This window comes from Budorcas taxicolor, chromosome 10, assembly GCF_023091745.1.
Source record: "Budorcas taxicolor isolate Tak-1 chromosome 10, Takin1.1, whole genome shotgun sequence".
NCBI lineage: Eukaryota > Metazoa > Chordata > Mammalia > Artiodactyla > Bovidae > Budorcas > Budorcas taxicolor.
This window is the reverse complement of record NC_068919.1, coordinates 99,309,469-99,322,019: the sequence shown is the minus strand read 5'-3', so window position 1 is coordinate 99,322,019 and position 12,551 is coordinate 99,309,469. Positions and strand designations below refer to the sequence as shown.

Sequence of the window (12,551 nt, the reverse complement as noted above, 5' to 3'; positions counted from 1 at the left end):
ATTATGAAGGTAACAGTGGATTGACTTCCAGCTTCTGTTGTTGAGAAGTCATGTGCCATTTTGATTGCTCATCTTTTCCATGTAAACACAGTTTTTTTCTTTCTGGAAGCTTTTAGAATTCGGTTGTGTCTTTCTGAAACCTTTCAGCTGAAAGACGTATGCTCCTGTTTTAGGGAAGGTATGGGTCTGTATCTGTTTGTTTATGTGTTGTTTTTAATCATTTTCTTCTCACCATTTTCTCTGAACACTTAGAAACTCTAATAGTTGAACTTTGGGCTGATTTTTTAAATTTTCTTGATTTTTTTCCCTTTTGTCTTGATCATCTCTTTGTCTTATTGCCTTACTTTCTGGACGATTTCACCTACCTCATTTCCAAATCATCTGTTGAATTCTTAAGTTTTGTCCGTCACATTTCTAATTGCCAAGAACTTCACGTTTCCCCTTGCTGCTTCCTGCAACATCCTGCTCTTTTCTTTTGAAAAAAGGGAGCAAGCAGTGCCCCCTCATATTTTGCATCGTATGTTAATTAGGGTTTTCGCTGTTTCCTTCTGTTCCCTGCATTCTCTCCGTTTCCTCAGACATTCTTGCTTTTCCTGGTTGCTTAGAGCTTCCCTGGGGGCTCAGATGGTAAAGAATCCGCCTGCAATGCAGGAGACCTGCGTTGGGAAGATCCCCTGGAGGAGGGCATGACGACCCACTCCAATATTCTTGCCTGGAGCATCCCCATGAACAGAGGAGCCTGGCGGGCTACAGTCCGTGGGGTTTCAGAGTCGGACACGACTGAGCGGCTACGCACCCGGTGTCTTAGAGCACCGGTTTTCCTCGGACGCCCTTTCATAGTGAAACGTGAAGGTCTGGAGAGTTTATTGGAAGCTGTGTGCTGGAGGGGGCTTCCTGTGGATGGCTGGCCGGGAACCCAGTTGTTTTTCGATTTTAGCATCTCTCCGGAGCTTTCCTTCTGGGGCCATTGCTTTTCTTCAGAGAAGGGTCTGTATGAGGGGTAAGCCTGGGTGCTGGCATTCTGATAGCCAGCTGGGCAAAGGGAAGCAGGCTCTCGACGTCCGTTTCGCCTCTGTTTTTAGTCTGGCGTCTCACCCCTGAGCTCTTCCTTTCAGTTTATCCAGCGTTAATCTTGACTTGTGGGGGACAGAGGGAGGAGGAATCGCCTGGGTATGCCCAGGAAACGTCGAGAGCATGAAGGCCTAATGTTCCATTGTAGAGTCTGTAACTGACCTCCACACCTCACTCCCACCGTGCTCTGTGTTTGATGCCCCCAGTCCCAGAGCCTCAGCGGGATTCTGTGAAGCTAACCCTTTGGCATCTGATCAGTCTTCCCTCTGGGGGAACCTGTCTCAGCTTTCTTCACTGTGCCTGAATTCAGCCATCACGCCTGTCTTCTAGACACTGCTTGACAGCTCTCACCTCCTCTCTCATTCCTTTTGTCCTTGTGGGTTAGCTTACCTCTTTGAGGACAGAGCTCAGGACTGTACGTCTTTAGTTTGCTTCAGGCGCATTGACTGGCTGACTTGGTGCCCACCTCCCTAATCATGGCAGCACTCGCCGTCGCGCTTTCTTGACCCTTTCTCTCATGCCCTCTCTGGTTTCTCGTTCACAGGTGGGCGGGAGCAAAGGCTGACGCCTACTCGGGTGCTCCATCCAGCTCTTGCTGGGTTCCTCTTTCTGTAGCTTGGGTGCCCAGCAGACCTGGACCCTTCTAGGCATTAGCCCATCGCAAGGGCCCAGCGCTTCTGCCTCTTCCCAAGCTGCCCTCCTTCCAGATTGTCCAGAAAGGATGAGTAGGGAAGGGAAGGAAGATAGCTCTGAGGTCTCTGAGGGGGCCGAGTTTCTCTTCTCCTCCTAGGCTAGGTGGAAACGGAATGCTCTTCAAATAGCCCCTGGAGGTTTTGTGGTATGAATTCAGCTACACAGCCCTTCTCAGGATGGGTTTATTGTTGAAATAGAAAGTCTCTGGGAATATGCACACCCCACTCCATCCTCAGGGCAGATTTTGAGACGCTGCCTCTTGACTGCTGTTGTTAGGTGATTTCAGGGTGGCTAGCTCCCAGTCCTGGGCTTGCGTTCACAGCATCTCTGACTGATGCTGCCTGGCGCTGTGCAACTCTTCTGCTGTAGACCTCAGCTCGGCGGCCTTCTCTCCCTCCTCCTCCTGCCGTGTGCCGTGAAGTAGGCCACGTGGCCACAGGGTTCTTGAATTATAAGGAGCGCTGAGACCATGCCCGGTGGTCTGTAGAGCCCTTCTCCGTCTTCCTCCTTAGGAACTGGAAAATTGTTTAAGCACAGTCAGTTTCTTTGCCATCCTTGAGTTTGTTTTTTTTTAATGAGACTCCTTTGATTTTCGTGAGTAATTTGATTTTATAGAAATTAATAAAGGTTTTGGCGAGAATATTGTGTTTTGAATGGCCCATATCTATAGGTAAACTTGAAATGCTTCAGTAAATCTGGTTTCACGGTGATCTGGAGGGAAGAGTGCCTCTCTTCTACAGATGATAAGAACACATCATCTTGTACAAAGACAGATATGGTTTTAATCTCATGATCTGGAAGAGTCTGTAGTAGGCAGTCAGCTCTGTTATTTATTGACGGGGAAAAAAGGGTTGCAATTCACATATCCCTTAAACATTGTTGTGTGTGTTTGTTCCTGGCGGTGCTGGGTCTTCCTGGCCATGAGCAGACGCGCCCTCGCCGCTGGGAGCAGGGGCCGCTCTTGTCAGGCGCAGGGGCCGCTCTTGTCGGGCGCAGGCTGCTCATCGCGGCGGCTGCTCCATAGCAGAGCACGGGCTCTGGGGTGCTCAGGCGGCAGTATTTCTGTCTTGCATGCTCTAGAGCGTGGGTTCAGTAACCGTGGTGCTTAGCTGCCCCAGGGCATCTTCCTGGACCAGGGATCGAACCTCTCTCCCCTGCATTGGCAGGCGGATTCTTAACCACTGGACCACCAGGAATGTCCCTCAAATATTCTTGAGTAAGTTAATTTTTTGGTAGGCACTTCCCAAGTGTAAAGTAGTTTATGTGAAAGAAGTGAAAGTGAAGTGTTAGTCACTCGGTCGTGTCTGACTCTTTGCCACCCCATGGACTGTATAGTCCACCAGGCTCCTCAGTCCATGGAATTCTCCAGGCAAAGATACTGGAGTGGGTTGCCATTCCCTTCTCCAGGGGGTCTTCCTGACCCAGGGACTGAACCCAGATCTCCCACGTTGCAGGTAGACTCTTTACCAACTGGACCACCAGGGAGGTCCTAAAACAGTTCATAGTTAATAGTATCTTACAACAGGTGTCTTAATTTGTGACATATGTTTTGCCGTTAGTTAATCTTGAAGGGTATATCAAGAAGTTGCCCAGTTGGAAGATAAACATGGTATATCCTTTCAGAGATGTGTAGTTGATTATGGTTTACCAAATTCCAGGCCAAAAGTATTTCAGTCACACACACACACACACACACACACACACATACACACACTCACACTAGTTCCGTTTTCTGGAGATCCTTGACTAATATGCATAATGGTCTCTGGATACGCAAGCACAGGAGCAGACAGTTGCTCTGCTTGTGCCTGGGAACAGCCCAAATGGTCCACAGGTGAACTGGAAAACAAACGATGACGCATCCGTACAAGGCGACACTGTTCAGAAACACAAGCGAGTGGAATATCAGACATGCAGCAGCATGGGTGCACCTCAGAATAATCTGCTGAGTGGAAGAGAAAGAGTGTATTGGGGGAGACCAGTGTTGCACAAGCACGTATGGGCACAAAGGACCGCACAGACTGAGGCCAGCAAGGGGGACCTCGCGGAGTCGCTCACTCCCTTCTCTTGCCTGAAGCCCTCCAGTAGGATGAGACTGGCTCCCCTCGTTTAGGGAAGGTGGTGCCCGTGTTTGGCAGTGTTTTGTGCTCTCTAACTCTTGGCTGTGCACATACGATTGCTCAGTGTAACAGAGCGCTGAACAGTGGGCTCTGTTCACAGAACACCTTTCAGTTAAAGCTTCTCAGCATGATAACCGTCTTAAAAAACAATCACCTGAGAATTGGCAAAAAAAACTCTCTATAATCAGGAAGGAAACAGATTTTCCTTCATATAAACATGAAGGAAACATGTCTTCTAACACTTCCATGAGAAACTCGTTTCGTTCACCCATTTTATAGATGGCAAAGTTGTGGTAGAAGAGAAATTCAGAGTCTAATAGAAGTTCTTAAGAAGCTTATTTCTGGAAAATCTTGGGAACAGAGTTTCTCTTGAGTGAATTTTCCAGACTCTTCTAGAAATACTAATCTGATATCTGGAAAGATGGGCATTGGTATCCAATAGATTTAGATTCAGATTCTGACTGCCTGTGATTACCTGAATGACTTTGGACATATACCCCTGGAGACCTCAATTTTCTCTTCAAAATAGGAATGAAAGTGAAAGTGAAAGTCTCTCAGTCGTGTCTGACTCTTTGCAACCCCATGGACTAAACAGTCCATGGAATTCTCTAGGCCAGAATACTGGAGTGGGTAGCCGTTCTCTTCTCCAGGGGATCTTCCCAACCCAGGGATCGAACCCAGGTCTCCTGCATTGCAGATGGGAGATTCAGAATAGGAATACTCTTATCTCAAATGTTAGGGGGAAATCCAGGGGAATGTATTTATTCACTTATGTGCTTATTGACCAAATATTATTGGGTATCTCCTCTGTACTCTGAGTGCCAAAGAATTGATGCTTTTGGATTGTGGTGCTGGAGAAAACTCTTGAGAGTTCTTTGGACAGTAAGGAGATCACACAGTCAGTTCTAAAGGAAATCAACCCCGAATATTCATTGGAAGGACCGATGCTGAAGCTGAAGCTCCAGTACTTTGGCCACCTGATGTGAAGAGCCGACTCATTTGAAAAGACCCTGATGCTGGGAAAGATTGAAGATGGGAGGAGAGGGGTGGGCGGCAGAGGATGAGATGGTTGGATGGCATCATTGACTCAATGGACATGAGTTTGAACAAACTCTGGGAGATAGTAATGGACAGGAAAGCCTGGTGTGCTGTATTCCACGGGCTTGCAAGGACTTGGACACTTCTTTCCCACTGATCAACAACTCTGTAGCAGTGAGGATGGTCAGTGTTTCTGCTGTCATGGGGCTGACATTTGATTGAAGGGATAAGGAAGCACTAAGTAGCTAAACAAATAAATATGTAAGGTACTGTCAGGCATGAAATAACCATACAGGGTAAAGAACGGTAAAAAACGATGGTGGTGCCACTTTGATAAGGGTGGCCGGAGAAGAAGTCTTTAGTTATAAAGTGTTGGCCAAAGGTGGCCGGAGAAGTCTTCAGTTATAAAGTGTTGGCCAAAGGGCACAGTGCGTGCAAAGGTCCTAAGGTGGGAAACAGCTTGCACATCTGAGGCACAGGAAGAAGGACCGGTGTGGCTGGACTGGTGTGCAGTGGAGTGAGTGGGAGATGAAAGCCAGGGCCCAGCTTGTCGGACCTCATGGGCAAGGTAAGGGCGACTTTATCCCGGGTATACTGGGAAACCAACAGAGAATTTTAAACAGAGGGGTTGCTGAGTATGATTTGTTTAAAAATTTTTTAAAATTATTTTTATTTATTTTTTTTTGGCCACGCTGTGCAGCATGGATCTTAGTTTCCCCAGCAGGGATCCAGCCGATGCCCCTGCATTGAGAACATAGAGTCTTAGCCCCCGGACTGCCAGAGCAGGCATGCTTTTTGAGACTGATTTATCTGTGGCTGCGCTGGAGCCTCGTGGCGCGGGCTCTCTGTTCGCACGAGTAGGAGCTGCTCTTCGTCGGGGTCTGTTGGCTCCCCTGTGGCGGCTCGTCTTCTGGCTCACGGGTTCTTGGCGTGCAGGCTCCAGCAGTCGCAACCTGCGGGCCCTCCAGCTCACCCTCCGTAGTTGTGGTGCCCCGTTCCTCCACCGCGTGTGGAAGCTTCCTGGACCAGGGATCGAGCGTGTGTCCCCTCTTATTGTGCCACCAGAGAAGTCCCTGATTTATTTTTTTGGAAGAATATTCTGCCTACAGCGTGGAAGATGGCCTTACAGAGAGGCCACTTGAGAGGTATGACCATGTCTGGGAGAGAACGGATTTCAGTTACAGTGCTAAGTTGGAACAGTGAGAGTAAAGAGATTCAGGAAATGTTTTGGAAGCAGAGCTCGTGGACTGGAAGTGGGGAGAGGGGAAAGGAGCAGTGGAGGATTATTTGAGGAGTTTGGAATGCGGTGTCATTTCGTGAGATTGGAAAGACCTGAGGGAGGGGAGTGGAGCTCTGGAATTTACAGCCTAAGTTTGAGATGCCTGTGGGCATGTCAAGAAGGCAGTGGGCATTGATGTCTGGAACTTGGGGGACAGGGTCATCGGCACGTGGCTGGTGTCCACAGCTACAAGATTGGGTGAGATCGTCCAGAGAGGGGGTGCAGAAAAAAGTGTCCAGAACAGAGCCTTGAGCACTAAAATTTAGCCATCCGACCAAGAAAATCTGCGCTTGCAGAAGTAACTGAGAACAAGCTTTCACTCAAGTCGGAGAAGAGCTGGGTTGTGGTGTCATAGAAGCAAGAGAAGAGTCGAATTGAACAGCCAGCGCTGGACACGCTAGATGAGAGTTAAGCTTCCCCGTAATGGAAATAGTAGCATTCCTTTATTTTAGGTCTTTCAAAGGATATAATGTTACCTTTCATCCCAGCATAAATTCAATTTGCAGTGACATTTTTTACCTCTTTCATATGTCTTTCAAGGTTGAAATATGGAGCCCCAAAGAGCCGTGGGTTGGTTACCCCTCTTTGAAAGCGTACATTTACCAGCTTGCAAACCCACCAAGCAAAGATTTCTTTTTCCACCTTAAGTTCACATGATTTAATTTGCCTGAGTAACCTGCTGTCATAGGTTTTCATAGAGTCCTGACATCTAGCAGAGTAATTAATGCTTTAGGCTTTTAGGAACTGTTTCAGGATTTTATTAATCACCGTTGTGATTGCACATATGAATTATGAAGGAGTTATTTTGGTAGTTGGATTTCCCCCTCAGAAAAATTTCCATATTTGTTCATTATGAACTGATAGCCTGGAGAAGAAGAATAAAAATGGAGAATATTTGCTGGGTCCTATGCCCACTTTTCAAATTATCCAGAATCAGGATGACTTCACCGTACACCGATGGAGTGTGAGTTGTTTGAAGTTGGTAGTCAAACGGTTTCTCTTTGCCTCACCATAAATTAATTAGAGGTTCTCTGTGACTCTCCCAAATATATGGATTTTGTGAACTGTTTAAAGAAGCATGCAGTCAGGAGGAATTTGTGTCTTATGTTTGATTCTGCTGTGATTCCCATCATTGGAGGAAACGCTTTTAGAACTATAATGACTAGTATGTTATTCTTTGAGGGGGAGGTCTTCCAGGAGAAGAAGGGTATCCTGGTAACTGGGAAGAAATAGGAACCTATCCTTCTAATTTCTTTTTCATTTTATGTACAGAAAACATTATGGAATTTCACAATTATGGGATAGTGTTTGAGATCAGTGTATGAAAGAGAAATGTGATTGGGGGGGTGGTGTTTGTCTAGTCCCTAGGATTCAATCTGCAGTGTGAAAACCAAAACACAATCACTGTTTTCTTTGAAACTCTTCCCCCTAAGGCATCTGCTCAGGTTTTTGCAGGTTCTCTGCATAAATGTTCGTGTGGCCGCCTTTGGGTCCTGCTGACCATTTTCCTTAGGCTTGGGGGTAAATGTGAGTTTCCCTTGTGTTTAGAGGAAATTTTACTCCATGCATTTTACTCTGGCAAGAGAAGGCTTGCTGCTTTACTGGGAACGGGGCTCTTTTCCATGATCAGAGTGATTTTCTGTGATTCCGCCATCCTTGAGGAAGGTGGCTGAGATGACAAGTAAAGGACAAAGTGGTTATATCAGTGTGGGGACGGAGGCAGCCGCTCTCAGAATCCAGTGCTTTGACTATTGAGTGAAAATACCTGTTATTGCTCTAACTGCCGCTTTTACTCTTCCTAAGTGGCCGGTGGGGATGCGAGGTGGGAGAAGGAGCTGGGTGAGGCAGGAGGAAGGCCATTGGCAAAGTCAACAGCGGAAGCATTCAGGCAGGGCAGCAGACGTCTGACCTGGATTCTGACCTGGGTTCTGTACAGATAAGGCGAGGATTCTATATGGGCAGCTGGGCCACCCTGCTCTTTCTCCAGTAGCTTGCTGTGACAGACTAATCTTAGGGTATTTTCATCTTAATTTACTCGCATCCTGCTTTTTGTAGGTAACAGCATTTCTGCCAAAGGTGATAAATTGGCTAAAGCTTACCATTAAGATTCTTTCCTCATATGAGTGTTATATAATTATATATACATTCGGGCTCAAAGGTCCCCGTCTAACAAATTCCCTGCACAGAAGTACCATTTGAGGGCCCATTCTCTCATTAATTTTATTTGACATTTATGTCAACATTACATTCCTAGCCTAAAAGGAGAAATGACATGCGTACACAGGGGTGTGTTAGAAAGTGGAGTATTTAGTTTGGCAGTGCAAAGCAGTCAGCTAAGTCTGCGAAAGCAAAATGTTCTAAATTAGTTAATACAAAGCGGTCTAAATGCACTCAATTGAAGTTGTTCCACAAAGCGCCAAGTGCCCGCTCACGTGGCTGTTCTGATACTTAACGTTTTCCCTCTCGGGGTTCCCGGAATTTCCTGACATGGTGTCTCTGGCAGATTACTAAGGGGTCATCAGAGGGGAAAGAAATCGGGGCTGAAGAGAAATCGCTATGGTGTCAGGAGTGGAAGGTGCAACAAAGACCTGACTCTCCTCCCACCTGCACTGACTCCAGTGAGGATTACCAGTAGAGCATGGTGCATGGCGCCCCAGTTCTGCCGAGTGAAGAGTGTCACGGACACCGCCACTGAGGCGGGAGGGCCGTGGGGAGCCCCCTCCCGACATCGAGAGTTGCTGTTACTTCTCGGACCACGTGGCTGTGGCATCACTTAGCGCTTCCAAAAGTAGACAGAAGCGTGATCTGGGGTTGTTAACCCTAAACAAGAGAGGATTGTTAGAGAACACGCCTGACTTCTGGTCCGCTGGGTTGAATTTCGAATCCCTGGAGGCGTCGAGGGAGAGAAGTCAGAGAGAGGGATGGAGCTAGCCGTGAGCAGTGTCCAAGGGCCCGAGCGTGGCGGTTCCTTTCTGTTCCGGAATGCTGACTCTGACATCCTTTGTGGTTTTTGTGCTCTCGAGCTGGGTTTTGTGTGCTCCTGTAACGGTGAACTGTAACGGTGAACTGTAGACTTGGGCTTTTGTCTTGCAGAGAATTCACCAGCAGCAGAGAGAAGTGTAAGTGGAGGTTGAATTTGAATCTGTAATGTGAGTGGGGAGTGGGCAGATGGTCTAACCCCCTCACTCTTTTTCACTCCAACTTTCACCCCTGCCCCCCATGTTTCCCCCAGCCCTACCAGCCTGTTGACTCACCCCAAATAAACACCACAGCCCCCCTACTTCTGTCTTTAGGATGAATCTGGAGGGTCAGTGGGTGGATGGCCCACAGACCTGTGAACCTGGCTGGATGACCACGGCCCTCAAGGTCATCACCTTGAGTGATTGTAACTATGACCGTCTGGAGTCAGTATCTCCTGGGGTCCCGTTGGTGGTCTGGCCCCTTCATGTCTCTGAAAGGTAGGGACTTTATCAAGGACAGAGAGGAGGAGGATAGCAGCAGCTTGTGAAGGGGAAACTGAGTCTGGGGTGACCTCCTCACTGTCAGTTCAGACACTGGTGTTCTCAGCACCTCCCGCTGGCCTTGAGGACTTTGTGACTGTCTCACCTGCTCTTGTCTGCTTAAGCGCCGGCTCGTCTGGCTAGGCTGTTAGGGTGCAGGGCAAGTTTTTGTGCTGGTGCTTGGGGGTCTATGTTTTGTTTGGGAGTTCTGGTATACCCTGCTCACTCCCTTAAAGGCGCTGCGTACAGAACTGAGAACTTCGTAGTGATCTGGCTGTCAAGGCAGCTCTGGATCTCATAGGGAAGAGATGTGAGCCGGAAGGGCCTGGAGGTCTGGGCTGCCTTTGCACATGTGGATAAACCCAAAGAGTTAAGAGCCAGGTCCAGGGACGGTTGCCCACTCTGTCCTCCTTGTCTGTAGGATGCTCAGAGCAACTTCCTACTGCAATGCCGAGGCCGTGGGATGGGAGTTGGTGGGAAAACCGTTGCTGAGAGCGGGGACAGTTATGCTCCAGCACCTTCAGACAGAGAGGCCCCGCAAGACTGTGCCGTCAGGTCCTGAGGCTGTTAGCTGTGGGTGGCGGAGCTGGGCCTGGCGCCTGGTGCCCGCGAGTCCTTGGTCCAACTGCCCCTCAGGGCTTTCTGGGGGTAAGACAAGGGGAAGCTCTCTCTCTCTCTCTCTCTGCCCTCCCCCCTGCTCTCTCCCAGGCCGTCATCGACTCCACAAAGACCTAAAACCTTGTTGGAGAAGAGTGCTCACCGTGGGAGGACTCTGCGCTTGTGGAGCCCCTGCCTCCACTCTAAACTCGGTTAATGAACTCCCGTTCCCTTAGAAAACAGCCATCTCCCTGGACCTCTTGCTGCTGATGCCAGTGGCCCTTAGCTGTCTGTGTCTGTTCAGGCTGCTAGAACAAAACGCCACAGGCAGGGTGGCTTATAAACAGCAAGCATTTGTATTTCTCCCAGTCTGGAGCTGAAAATCTGGGATCAGGGTGTCCGTGTGGTTGGAGGAGAGCCCTCTTCTACTTACAGACTTGTCTTCATAGCCTTCCACAGCAGAAGGGGCTTAAGAGCTCTCTGGGTCCTCCTTTCTAAGGGTGCTAATCCCATTCACGAGGGCTCTGCCTTCATGACCCAATTGCCTCCCCCAGGTCCCGCCTCCTAACACCGTCACATTGGGTGTTAGGGGTAAAACATGTGAATTTTGGGGGGACACAAACATTCCAACCATCACAAGGGGTGCCACCTTGCAGCCAGGGAGTGGCAAGCGTCTGCCGTGGAGAGGACTGAAGGATGGGGGGCTGCAGGAAAAGTGGCTGGGATCAACTGGAGTTGTAGGCAGTGACCGCGGAGGTAATTCCCTTGACCTCCTGTCCTCTTAAAAAATGTCCCCTGTTGGCTGAGTCATGTTGATGTTTGGCAGAAACCAACACAATTCTGTAAAGCAATTATCCTAAATTAAAAAAAAAAGTCCCCTCTTCTGACTTCCCTGGTGGCCCAGTGGTTAAGAGTTCTCCTGCCTGTGCAGGGGACACAGGATCAATCCCTGGTCCGGGAAGATCCCACGTGCCGCAGAGCAACTCAGCTTGGGCACCACAGCTGCTGAGCTCGCATGGCACAGCTCCTGTAGCCTGTGAGACTAGGGCCTGTGCTCCGCAGCAGGAGAGGCCCCTGCAGTGAGCAACCCCGGCATCGCGGCTAGAGAGGAGCCCCCACTCGCTGCACCCGGAGAAAGCCCCCTCTCAGCGGCGAGGAGCCCGCGCTCTGCAACAGAGCCCCAGGGCAGCTGCACGCCAGCTAAATTTTAGAAGCCTCCCCTTAGCCACTGAGGGCCTTGCTTTGCACAGATTCCGCCTCCTCCCGTGGTCTTCAGGCCTGGCCTGGAGAGCCGTGTCTGGGGGCCCCTATGTCCTGTCCCCCAGAGCTTGCCTACGAGCATCTGGCTCATTGCTTGGCTGGGAGTGGGAGCTCCACTGACATCCGTGCTGTGTGCAGCAGGGCCCACAGGCAGGCTTTCCTCCCCATGCAGTTTAGAAATTGCTAGTGGACTAACTCCATGGATGGAGGGTCCATTCCCTTTTTTGACAGAATATTTGGAAAAGCAAGCAGTGCCCCTGGTCTTCTCTAAACGCCACCTTATTGGCATTTGGCTTCTTGTAATATATTTTTAATATACTATATATGCTGTATCAGAGTAAATCAGCAGGTATGTTTTGAAATTAAATATTTGCCAAGGGCTAGGTTCTCCCGATGTTAAATTATTGATAACAAACTTCACAGACGCTGCATGAGACTTGATGATATATGAGTTTTGAGTGACCTGCCATTTATTAGACTTTATCTGCCATGAAATCCATTTCCAATTCAGACCATATCTACTGCAGGATTGCTTGCCAGAAATCTATTCCCAGGTTTCTCCTTATTTCAGTGAAATATCTCTGGCTCAGCACCTTTCCCAAGGTGGCTGATCTAATCAGGGCCCAATCACTTATCGCTTCTCATTTCCTTCGGCAGGTCTGTCCAACTGGGAAGTGCATCTCGGGGGCTCTTGGGAGCCGTGGTCGACCTCCCCCGCTTTGCCCTTTCTCCCCCGCTTAGAGGAAGGTGAGCTCCCTGAACCGCAGCCCCGCTCTGGGGTCCGTGAACAGAAAGAGGACGACTTGTGTGGTCAGGAAAACGGGGGTGGCCTCGCTGTCTTCCCTGGTGTCAGGGGCCGTTGGGGGCCTCCCTGTACCCGGCAGTGCTCAGTGAGCCCGAGCAATTGGAGCCCGTTCGCTGGCACGGCCGGCCGCTGGCCGCCCGTCTTTTGCTCCCCCTCCTCGCTGACTTCTGTGTGGACAGGTGTGTGCT

The 12,551-nt window shown here is 49.3% G+C and overlaps 1 protein-coding gene across 4 annotated transcripts in view; it reads left to right on the top strand.

Moving 5' to 3' along the window:
* The window catches only part of FOXN3 (forkhead box N3), a 450,721-nt gene that overhangs the window by 26,091 nt on the left and 412,079 nt on the right, over positions 1 to 12,551 (top strand). For 2 of the 4 annotated variants that reach the window (XM_052646565.1, XM_052646570.1), the window contains exon 2: positions 12,216 to 12,305. The exons of the other annotated variants lie outside the window; for them this stretch is intronic. The gene's annotated coding sequence lies outside the window, so the exon portion shown is untranslated. The remainder of the gene's footprint in view (positions 1 to 12,215; positions 12,306 to 12,551) is intronic. 4 annotated transcript variants of the gene reach the window in all.